The following is a 12,079-nucleotide window of genomic DNA, read 5'->3' as shown; positions in this document are numbered from 1 at the left end:
AGATTGCCATTTGTTACACTACCCTGAAAGAGAGCGATGTGCTGTTTTATTTTAAATACACTGCAGGCATGATTCGCCGTGTGCATGAGAGAGAATTCAGCTGAAACTCAGCTTCTTTTATCAGCAAAGTTTTACATGCATTATGTTTCAGTGAACGAAACAAAGCACCAATCATTTACTGACAGTTGTCAAAAGGTACATAAATGTTACGTTTTACAAATTAAAGTCTGTAAATAACTCAGACACACAGCGCAACGGCAAACATGGACTCACTGTAACGCCGTCTCTGGCCCCTAAGAGGAGTACAAAGAAGCAGTGACATGCAAACAATCTAGCTAACACCAAGCGGCAACTTCCAGTCTTAAAATATGGAGCCAATGCGGAAGTGCAGAAACACCAGAAACCACGTACACACCCATTCAAAGACGACGATTACGAGTTTTGCCCAAATAAGGGCATGGCTCACTTGATTGACAAGCGGAGACCCTGTAGCTGTTAGATAGGAGGCTAAAGGCACGCCTTTTTCCCTCACTGGCCTCGACCAAATTAGGTTGAGTTTGATTAACATGTTACATTTTGTGTTCAGATTAACCTCAACGTTATTTCATGTTTGTGGTTTTCTGTTGAGGACAGGGTGACAGCAGAGTCACCGGTTACCCGCCTGCTCTATCATTTATGATTACAAGCCCTTTCTTTCCCCCGTGTGCACTCTTCTGCATCTTTAAACATGGCGGACAGCCAAAGAGCAGCCAGGGCGGTATCACCTCTTAATGACCTGTGCTGCTATCTCAGCTTCAGAGGACGGGCAGGGCAGCAGCAGCCTCTGCAGGGGGACCGAGTTCCCGCTGCTTTTAGAAGGCGTGTGTGGGAACGCCGCCGCACAGGAGGGATGAAAAACACACAGCTCTGAGAGAGATGACAGGAGGCAGCATCAAAGACACTAACAGCGCCTTATATCGCGTGCACACACACAGTTAAACGGTGTAAACACAGAGGCTGGGGGAGACACACAGAGTGGATGTGCATGCAAAGACTTGTGCACCAAAATGTCAAAGAAGAATAAAAGTGTTGTGACAGGGAAAGTTTAGACGGAGAGACATTCAGAGTGCACAAACTCAGCTCTGCTCACTGTAACAAGCAATGTCGTCTGCCTCACCACAAGGCTCAAAATGTGGGATCTCGTTCTGCACCTTTCTACTCTCTGAAAAAAACAAGGATATAAACTTTATAAGACTAGATTAGACTCTACAACCGCTAGAAATTTGAATCATTTGTGGAGATCTTAATCCTGCATCTTTTTCCGGCAGTCATCGTTCATGTATGAAATTTATAAAGAATATAAGTCAGTCAAAAATGGTGGACTGCTCCTCTCAGATAGGGAGTGAGTCTTTGACCAAAGTGAAGATAGAATGGATCGAGAGATTGACAGGCGGGTCCGTGCAGCACCGGCAGTAATGCATGCACTGTACCGGATCAGCCGAGCCTGAAGGCAAAGCTTTTGATTCACCAGTCACTCTCTGTCCCGACTCTTACCTACGGCCATGAGCTCTGAAAGAATGAGATCCTGGATACAAGCATCTGAAATGAGCTTCCTCTGGGCTCAGCCTGAGAGATAAGGTTCAGGCATCCGACGGGAGCTCAGAGGAGAGTAGAAGCTACAAGTTGAGGTGGTTTTGGCGCATGATTAGGATGCCTCCTGGGTGCCTCCCTCTGGAGTTTTGGAGGGCACATCCAACTGGTGGAGGACTCTAGGGTAGACTTAGAGCTCCCTGGAGGGATTACATGTACTGTACCATCTGGCCTGGGAGCGCCTCAGAATCCCCCAGGAGGATCTGGAAAACGTTGCTCGGGAGAAGGATATTTGGTTTTTCCTCATCATGCTGCATCCGAAAGCAGGAAGTTAAAGAAAATGGATGAGCTGAAGTTTTACTCCTTTTTGTTGCAAATGAAGAGGTTCATGCGGAGATGTGTGCTAAAACACACAAATATGAGGGTTAATCTGAAAGTTACAAAGACTCCTGAGGTAAAACTTGGTCAAATCTGTTGTAGTTGCACAAATAATGTTGGTGCATCCTGCATTTTAACACCAGGTGCAAATGTGATGTAGAAAGGTTACAAAAACTACAGCGCTACCTCATCTCCCTCTGATTCTGTAGAGTCTCTGTTCCTTATCCCATCCTTCATTCCTCTAATTTCATCGTGGTGAGTAATGTTCAGAGAGTAACTATTATTCCAGATAATGAGGAACAAACACAAAGCTGCATCTCAGACAGATGTTTCCTGTGTTATGGTAATTGTTACCTTCTCTAACTGTGCTCAGAGCTCCAACAACAAAGAGGAGATTCATAGAGATGCTTTATTGTCATGCAGACCAGGACTGCTCAAGTGTTTTCTGTTATATGTTGCTTTGTGCGAGAACAAGAAGAAGGTAATTTGAGGTGAAGGACACGAGGGAAAGATTTTCTGTTACGTGTGATACTCCACGTCAGACTAACAAGTTGTGCTCACACCAGATTAAATCAAAGCAATCCCGCAAGTGACTTGACCGTAAATCACCATTCATGCAACACACTACTTCTTTCTAGGGATGGGCATTTCAAGCCAACATACTATTCGATAATCATTGGCATCTATTCGACGATTATTCGAATATTCAAGCGAGTAAACATAGAAAATTCTGGCGTTCAAATATGAGCAAATAAAGCAAGGGGGGGGGCTCAATTACAAATAATGGCTGAATAAATTTCAGTGACTATCATATAGTGTTTTGGCTTGAAATGTCCATCCTAGGGATGACCACAATTAATCGATTATTGATTAATTGATTGTTAAGAAATTACTCGAAACACACATTTTTGTTATCAATTTTCCGTCACGTGGAACAAACATCATGTGGTCTCATATTACACTCATCTATCAGGGAGGTGTTTTAAGTTTAAAGCATGTTTCGATGTGAATCAGCTGTTAAAGGTGTTGCGCACAGCGGAGACGCTCAGCTGGCGGCTGTGCGTCAGGTCTCCACGTGCGCTTTTTAAAAGAGGATCAATACAAAACTGCTGCCAACAACGACACGGACACGAACGTTGACAGCTTTAAACAGGATATTTTCCAACTTTGGATACAAAGGCAACAGACAGGTGGGAAATTCTGGTATGCTACGTTTACAGACCAGCAACATCGGAGCCGTCTGGGCGTTTCTGCAGCGGGACTGATTATGACCCGGTTGCGCTCCTGGCTGACACCTGACCGAATACACATGTTTATTTTTCTCAATAAGAATGAGTAGACAGAAAACTGGACACTGTGAGTCTTAAGTACTTTTCTGTTAGTAGTCTCAGCCTTCACTTTATAAGATTATGTCTGCGGAGAATATTTTAATGAGCCTGATCGTTGATATTCTGCGTGTCAAACGTGTGCCCGTATTTAATCCCGTCAGTTATATGCATTTTGTTGCTGTAGAAAATACAATTTAGGGAGAAAACAACGTATTTGGCATTGTTTTTGACATAAGAATAATAATGGGTTTTTTTTATCAATTAATCGATAATTGATCGTTAACATTTCCAAAAATCGATCACGGAAAATACTTAAAATGTACGTCCCTAGTCCATCCCTAACCTTTATTCAAACTTCTCTTTTTCTCTTACAGTAGCTTTTAAAATCCGGCTACTGTAAGCTGGAAGTCTGAAGGACAAATGAATAAACAATAAACTCTGACATGTTTTTTATCTAACCAGACACTTCATAGAAGAACACATGGCCCCACATTTCTTGCTCCAAATGTTAATCACTCATCAGTGACCTCCTCTGACAAACCGTGCAGCCATCAGAGAGACAAGCCCATTGAACTGCTTCTTCACTGCATGTCTTGTTCATGCATTTCCCAGGATTATTAGCTAACGATAGTTTTCAAGACTTCGAAGAGTACAGCTGGAGACGAGTCGAACGATCACATCAGATACTGCTGGCATCACTTCAGAGGAGAGTCCATAGGTAAAGCTAATAGAAGCGACTGTAATGGGAGTTTCTGTTCATCTATCCGGCCTGTGATGGTGTCTGCACTGCCATTTTGTGGGATTGGTCAAGGCTCTGTGAATGCCTGATGAGATGAGGGCAGCCAACATGAAAGGAACGACACTCTGCTGTGCCGTTTCTTTGTCTGTCCGTACCTGCAAACAACAATCTCCTAAATCACTCTAATCATCTCTAAACTCCAGCGGCCCCATTTTACCTGAAACCTAATTTCACAGTCCATGAAGATTGTAGATAGAGGCTCTTCTGAGCGGTTGTATTGTTCTGGGGCTTACCTATGGTGTGATCTCCAGAGAGAGGAGGAACCGAGGAGAAAGAGCATGATGCTGTGAGTGAAGGAGCGGAGACCTTGTATGTGAGACTTATAGGAATATAAAATGTGTTGCGTGTCTGGTGTTAGAGTCTAGCACACCTCTGTCATCTGAAGCACTGCTGGCTTCTTTCCAACCTGATAACAGTCAAACATTCAGAGGTCTGCATTCCTGACTGCATGCTTTTCTTTACTCTGCAGACAAACAGTTTTCATGAAGTTACACAAAGGTGTCGCTGGCACTGGCTCGCTTACTGCACAGAATGTCACAGAGACATTACTTCATGACTCCTCCAGGTGGCGCTAGTGACATGAATGAGGGTAACATGAAGAGAAGGCGACTGGCCGAAGATGAAGAAGAGAGGGAGGTGTCGTACAGCAGTGAAGGAAGTCAAGAAATATGCAAGACATTTTATGAATCAGGAAGGAAGGAATGTAGGGAAGGGAGGGAGGGAGGAAGGAAAGGAAGAAAGGAAAGAAGGAATGAGAGAAGGACAGGAAGGAAAGAAAAGAAGGAATGAAAGAAGGAAAACAGGAAGAAAAGAAGGAAGCAAGGAAGGGAAGGAAGGAAGGACAGAAAGAAGAAAGTCAGTCACGTGACAGTTTCTGACCCTTCTGGTGAATCATTAATCTTCCCTTTGTGCAGATTTGTTTTCAGTAATGTTGAGAAAAACAGAGTTAACAGGAACTCTTTTCTAACTGGGCTCTTCTCGAACAAAGTTTAATATGTGAATGACTCATTGATTCACAAAAGGTTGTAAATTGCTCTGAAAAATTCTTCAGCTGAACACATGAATGAGTTCAGGGTGAAGAATCTCACTGAAAAAGCTTTCACAGAGTGCTTTAATATAAGCGCCATCTTTGCTCTGAAGTGTGTCTCTGTCCACTCCTGATGTTTCTGTGGAATAAAGAGAGTTTGAGCCGAGACGGCGGAGTAAAGGGAAAAATGTACAAAATGCAGAGAGCAATAAAAGTGAAGAATCTGTATTCTGTTTATTGAAAATATCAACTACAACACAAGTGTTTGCAACTGTGAACTGTTACAGAGAGAACAGGAAGTGACCTGAAACGACCCGGAGCTGAACATCTCCTCTGGTTTAATTAAAGACAGAGTTACAAAACGTTGAATGGACTAAAAGACGCACGAGGACGAGGATGCAGGTCAGAGGACGAGCCAGATGAACGAACAATTTAAGGAAAAGGCGTGTCTCCTTTGTTTTCCCAGATCTCATACAGGTAGAGGAGGAGTGTGGAAGTGAGAGCTGGAGAGTGAACACTAAGCCGGTTTAGAGCTCAGAGGTGGGGGGGGGACCAAGCACAAAAGCTTGAGTCATCAAATCCCCACAAATCCTGTATTACAGTAATCAGAAAGGCAGAGAGGTACAATGAGGATGACTGCACATTAGTACACCTGGCTGATTAAAAAACAACACCGCCGGGCGAGTGTAGGTGCAAGCTTAAACTTACACACCTCATCCAAAGTGTTCCCAAAACTAGATCAATCCCGTCAAATAATTCACAAAATAAATCGACCACAGAACCTTCTGCTCAGTTTGCAAGCAATGGAGACCATTACTACAGGAGGTGGTGACCCTTGTCATTCTCGAAATCACCTTTAATAAGACGAGGCGGGAAACAGAAGTGCATCTCCTGCTCCATCCATTTCTTTTAGCGAAGCACTGATGTAAGATTATCTTTATGTAAGGATGCCTGAAACACATCAAGTTGACATCATTTTACTTATTAAGAGGTCTTAATATTCTGATACAGAAGGCTGCGATGTGTGATTCACCATTACTTCCAGAAAGGAAGAACACTTCAGAGAAGGATAACATGATTGCAATTTGCAAAACATGCCCTGAAAGTATTCTTAGAGGAAAAGGTCCTCAAAAAAGTTAGTTACCTGAAAAGTCGTCATTGCATTGAAAACGTAGAAACAAAAACAAAGCAGCAGTAGTCGCAGCTAGCATTGGCACCAAACAACAAGTGCCATATTGCCGATTCAGCAGGTATTTGAGAAGTGCAGGAAGTGCAGTAGAGCAGAGACAACTAAAGCTTAAGCATGGGTTGGTAGCCACGGAAAACTAGCATGAATTTGAATGTATAGCATTTCCTCAGGACTCCGTCTAACCCCTCCCCCCCCCCATCGGAGCTCCTCCAAAACGACGCCCCCGCTCACATGCACGAGCGCCCCTGATTCGCGACCATATGATGATGACTGATTTAAAACCGGTCCCCAGCACATCGTTTGTGTTTTGCACTACGTCAACTCATGTCTCACTCAGCGGTAGGAAAACTCCAAAACATTATCATAGTGAAAGTTAAAAACACAAACAAACATGGCTGCTGTTAGTACTCACAACTGTCATGCTAGCATTATCCAGTTGTACCGGTGACACAATATCAGGATCAAAGCTATAATACATCTAAATTTTCTGTAGGACTTACTAAATGTCATTAATTATTTTGCTTGTCAGAGCCCCTGTGGTGAGAGCTTTTTAGACTCAGTCCTGAGCACAGCAGAGGGGACAGACCCGAGGTGGAGCGAGAGGGGCAGTCAGTAGAGGTAGGGGAAGCAGAGGCAGAGGACGGGGAGTGCAAGCCGGGGAAATGTACGCGCAGGAGGCGGGCAGAACGTCAGGACGGTATTTGATTGGTTTCATAATTTGGCTCCTGATGGCAGGGATTGGTTGGTGTTTTCCCAGGTTTACTCCGGCTGTAGAAAGAGGCTTTTTTTCACTCTTTTTTAAGAGAGAAATCATTTTAACCAGTATAACAATAAACATATCTAAATCTGACTACCAACCCCAGCTTTAACAGTCAAAGGATTTCACCAGCTAATGACTTATTTGGAGCAGTATTTGTCTTTGAGAGAGGACACTGGAGAGAGACTGTATAAAGGGAAGAGAGAGGGGTGATAGCACCAAAGGGCCAGGGATTGTTAGAGAATCTGGTGCAAAGAGGACTTGGTCTCTGCTCATGAGGCTCATGAAGTGTGAGACTGAGCAGAGCTATCTTCCCGTCCTGAGCAGGTGCTCCTATCTCTGTGTTTTGTAACGTATCCTGAACTCTTCCCAGCAGAGGAGAGAACTTTAATCACACGGTGAAGATGAGGTCTGATAAACCGCCCGGTGGAACTGTAACATCCTGCGGTGTTTCACTTCTCTCTGCAGGATGTGAATCCGCTCACTTTCAGCTGCTTAACGGGGATGTTGTTGCTCTGCACGGACTGACCCGAGGAGAACTTGTCTTTTTTTAAAAGATCAATGATTTACAGTTAAAAAGATTGGAAATAAACCGAGTTAAAGTTGAGACAGATTTGGATATTTGATATGAAGTGGAGTGTTTATTCTTTTTAAAGTTAAGCACATTGACAAAGATCAAATCTTTTACGTAAGCTTTGACTTTCTGCAGGACATGAAAACGTTTCTAAGCGACCTCTAAACATCTTTTTAAAAATACGTTATTTAATGGAAGAAAGATTTGAACCCCCAGCTCGTCACACAGACGCTAATGTCTGGCTTTAATCTCAGGGTCAGTTATGGAGGACAAACATCTGTAATTTGCTAACAAACACTCATTTTGACACTTTGTCTGGAAAGCTTAAAGCCTGTCATGCTGTTGATTCTGCATCACTTTGTGCACACTCAGCTAAAAAGAGAGGCACAGGAATTAAAGTGAAAACTGTGAGTCCATCTGGATTTTATTGACTGATGATTCAAAGCGTCAACCTTTACGGTGCAACACCGGAGGCCCAAAACTCCCAGAGATGAAAAGAACTAAATGCAATCACCCCTCAAGTTTCTTTTCCAATAACGTCTGAGATAACTGAGCATATTTTTGGCCCATAAAATATATTAACAGGGAGGGGGGAGGGAACACATTAGCCTCCAAGAAGTGCTTACCTTGCTGACTGGTTAGCTTAGAGACCTTACACAACGCAGAGAAAAAGCCCATTCCATGGACAGCAGACAACATCAAATATGCATTAAGGGAATGTGTCTTTTTGGAGTTTTGGAGCAAGTTAAAAAGGTCCTGAAGCAGCACTCTGCCTCAGGACCACACAGCAGTGAGTGTGATGATGCAAGGAGGAGCAGCTGAAAGTTCTGTGATGTACTGATTCTTCACTTCTCGGGGAATTTCCTGGGATGTCTGGTTTTGGCGAGTACAGAGTGCTACACCAGGACAAAGATGTGCAGTGTATGTTTTCTTTTTTGGGGGTGTACCAGAATTAAATCCTCAATCAGACTACAAAGTCACAGTTTACATACTTGCTCTGCCTGCATGAAGGCGGAGTTCACAGGGTTCAGTTTGAGCCCTTTTCCAGCAGTGCAGGTTGGTCAATGTGAAGCACTAACAGCCCAACAACAACACTGTCTCAGCCCATTGCAGTCATGATGATTATTTAATGAGGAGTTGCTTTGCTCCTCCAACCAGCTGCTCAACACATCTGAGTGCCTTTGGAGCAGATCTGAGGAGATGAGACAGCCCAGCTCTACAAACTATCACTTACACACACTGTCTCTCTCAGACACACACACACACACACACACACACACACGCACACGCACACGCGCTGAGGAGGGATGTGCTCGTCACACAGCCCCCCCAAAATATAATAAAAGCCTTCTGACCACACCGAGACAGTGCAGGTCTGCAGCTTCCCCTCAGGACTAAAAGATACCATAGGCTCCTTTAACATTTACTGAGTATATTAACACTGCAGGATATTGTGTCCGGTAAGACTTGCCGACTAATCCTTGGCTTACTCCGACCAGTAAGGGGCTGGAGCTGCTTCTTCCGCTGCCTGCAGGCTTTCAAAGCAGCTTACAGCAACCCTAAAGCAACAGTTCTCACAGTCTGTGCCTTCAAGAAGGGGCCGGGGAAAAAAAACAAGATTCATGAGGTTCTAAATATGTATATTTACGTATGCAAGCACTTCAGGTCAAGAGTTCCTACTTTTTATTGTTATTATTATTATTATGCTTATTATTATTACTATTACCATATTATTACTGTTATTAATATTAGCATTATTGTTATTATTATTGTTATTATTATTATATTATTGTTGTTGTTATTATTGTACTTGTTATCATAATACTTTAGTATTATTTTTATAATTAGTATTAACTGATAATACTTATACTATACTACTAGTATTATATTTATACTTTTTACTTTTTATTATTATTTTTTTATTGTTTTTATTAATATCATTATTAGCAGTAGTATTATTACTATACTTGTTATACTTTTTATTATTTTCATTATCATTATTATTATTTTATTTTGATTATTAGTTATTTTGATTATTATAATTTTTATTATTATACATACTTATTACATTTTATTATCATAATTTGTATTACTATTATACATTTTATTCTATCATTAGTTAACATTTTATGAATATTATTGTTTTTTATTATTATTATTATTATTATACTTATTGTTATTATTATACTTATTTTTGTTGTCATTCCAATCATATGTTAGTTTTTTTCCTTAACACTTTAGAAGCTGGTAGCTTCATTCGATAGAGAATGTCAGTTTTGCTGAAAGTGTCTGTACTGTGAAAATGATTGTGTCATATATGATGACTGAATAATACTACAGAAGGTTAGTTTATAACTCTAGTATCCAGCCAAGTGTGAGTCTGGCAGCCTGAAGTCGATCCTAATGCAAGTTTAAAACAATAACTGTGATGTAAAGTCAGCAGGACACAGACGAGCTGCAGTGAAGCAGAGACGTTGACATGCACATGTGGTTTGGTTTAAGAAGCATTTATTGGAGCATTATGTTCTTACTACTTCTTGTCTCAACCTTTTTATTTAGCTAACTATACATTATCCTTCCACAGAGAGCTCACACTGACTGTCTCTGAAGTTCTCCGTCACAGTCCTGTGGCTGCTGGGCACAAAGCTGATTCCCTCCTCGCTGCCCAGAGTGTCTGGCAGTTCTTAGAGACTTCTATTATCTTCAGAGTCGAAACAGAGTCTGAATAAAAAGGCTGATTTCTTGCCGACTGTTGAGACAAACTGACCAGCCGAGGCAAAAATTGACCTCCATTTAGCTGGCAGCTTGGTCCCATTACTCACCGTGAATGTCAGAGCCAGTTATTAAGTGCTTAGTACCCAGCATGGATACTGCTACGAGTCTCCAGGAGGAATGAATGGACATTAGCTTAAATCTCACATCGATTCAAGAAGATCGAGTTTCTTAAGAATATTGTAATTAAAGACTTTAAGGGCAACTGCAGAAACTATCTTTGTGAGAAGTGCTCACACTCTATAGGTGCACGGAAGCATCCTGAGCATATCACACTGACGCAGGTATATTTTCCACATTAGCCTGCAGATTAATGAAATGATACCTTCTTTAAAACAATCTATGTCCATATGGCACAACTTCAGTTTCAGCAACGTTTCAGTACTGCATACAAAGATATGGACTCTATTTTGTGCATTAGACTTCAGTCAGGCAGCAGAGTCCATGCAAGGAAGAAGGGATCTTTTATCATGCTTTGGTTTTGAAATTGTTCCTCTATAGTGTTAGCTAACAAGCTAACAGAAAGCTGGCTAATCATTAGGATGGGGGGGTCTTCTTTAATTTTTTTATTCTATTTAAGTTGTTTTTATGTGCAGCACTTTGTGTTACAATGTCATTGTATGAAAAGCGCTTTATAAATAAAGTCTGATTGATTGAAGTTTAGCCTTAAAGGTTTGAATATGTTAGCTGGAGCTATCGGTTTTGCTAAGCTAACTAGCTAGCACCTTGATCCTTCACTTCCCTGAACACATCAAATTGTTCATGTTTGTTTATAAATCAAAACCCCCGCTAATGTGAAACCTAGTTTCTCTTTGAGGTTTGTCCAGCTGTGAATCAATCAATCAAACTGTGAGAGCTCTGTGTTGGACTTTGTCTTTGAGTTTTGGTTTGTACCCTGTCGTTTGTTTGCATTAGCCGTCCCTGTCTGAAGAGTAGTAAAGCACTTTCAGGCCGTCATGGGAAACGAGGGAGAGGTCTCGTTTTTAAAAGTTGTGTTTGCAACTTCTTCACATTTTGGGGATACTGAGTTTTTGATAAAGTGCTTCAAATACCTTTCAGTTTGATTCCCTTTGAATTGAATGTCTCAATCCTGTTTAATGCAGTCATAGGAGTGCTGTTTGCACCCTGCACTGGGTCTTGGAGTTCTCCAGTGTAAGACTCCAGCCAGGTAAAGAGACAAATCTCTTTAAAGTCATCTCCTTGTAACTCTTGACTGAAAACATTTTCCTATAAAAAGGCCTGAAAGATATTGGCCTATTAAATCTAATATAGTTCTCAAAATCATACGGGTCCCTTTGCAATCCACTGAATTTGTTACACCTTCTTGATAAATGTGACAAAAGGCTTCTATGCTGAGTGATGAGTCCACTTCTTCCCTATTTGACCATCAGCTCCTCTGCAGTAACACCAAGTTTTCTTAGAGACAGAGACAACACTGAAGGGCCGTCTGTGAGTGTGTGTTTGTGTTTATATGTGCTTTGGGCTGTCTAATGCAGACCATGAAATCAAGCTCCGAGGAGTATAGAGGTAGACGCAGCGCTCGCCCTATAGGCTCCAGACGATGGAGGGAGGGGGCGGCTGGCTGGCTGGCTGGCCTTCTGTTTGCTGTATTACTGATGTCACCGATGATTCCTTTGAGAAAAATCTACTTTCTTTATAACTTCTGCTGAGACCATAAAAATCTTG

At 41.8% G+C, this 12,079-nt stretch overlaps 1 protein-coding gene across 1 annotated transcript in view; it reads right to left on the bottom strand.

Moving 5' to 3' along the window:
• The window catches only part of stt3b (STT3 oligosaccharyltransferase complex catalytic subunit B), a 72,706-nt gene that overhangs the window by 39,925 nt on the left and 20,702 nt on the right, over positions 1–12,079 (bottom strand). The window lies entirely within an intron of this gene.

This window comes from Notolabrus celidotus, chromosome 12 (assembly GCF_009762535.1).
Source record: "Notolabrus celidotus isolate fNotCel1 chromosome 12, fNotCel1.pri, whole genome shotgun sequence".
In the NCBI taxonomy this organism is placed as follows: Eukaryota; Metazoa; Chordata; class Actinopteri; order Labriformes; family Labridae; genus Notolabrus; species Notolabrus celidotus.
Note: the sequence above shows the minus strand (reverse complement) of the source record. Positions and strands in the feature narration are given on the sequence as shown.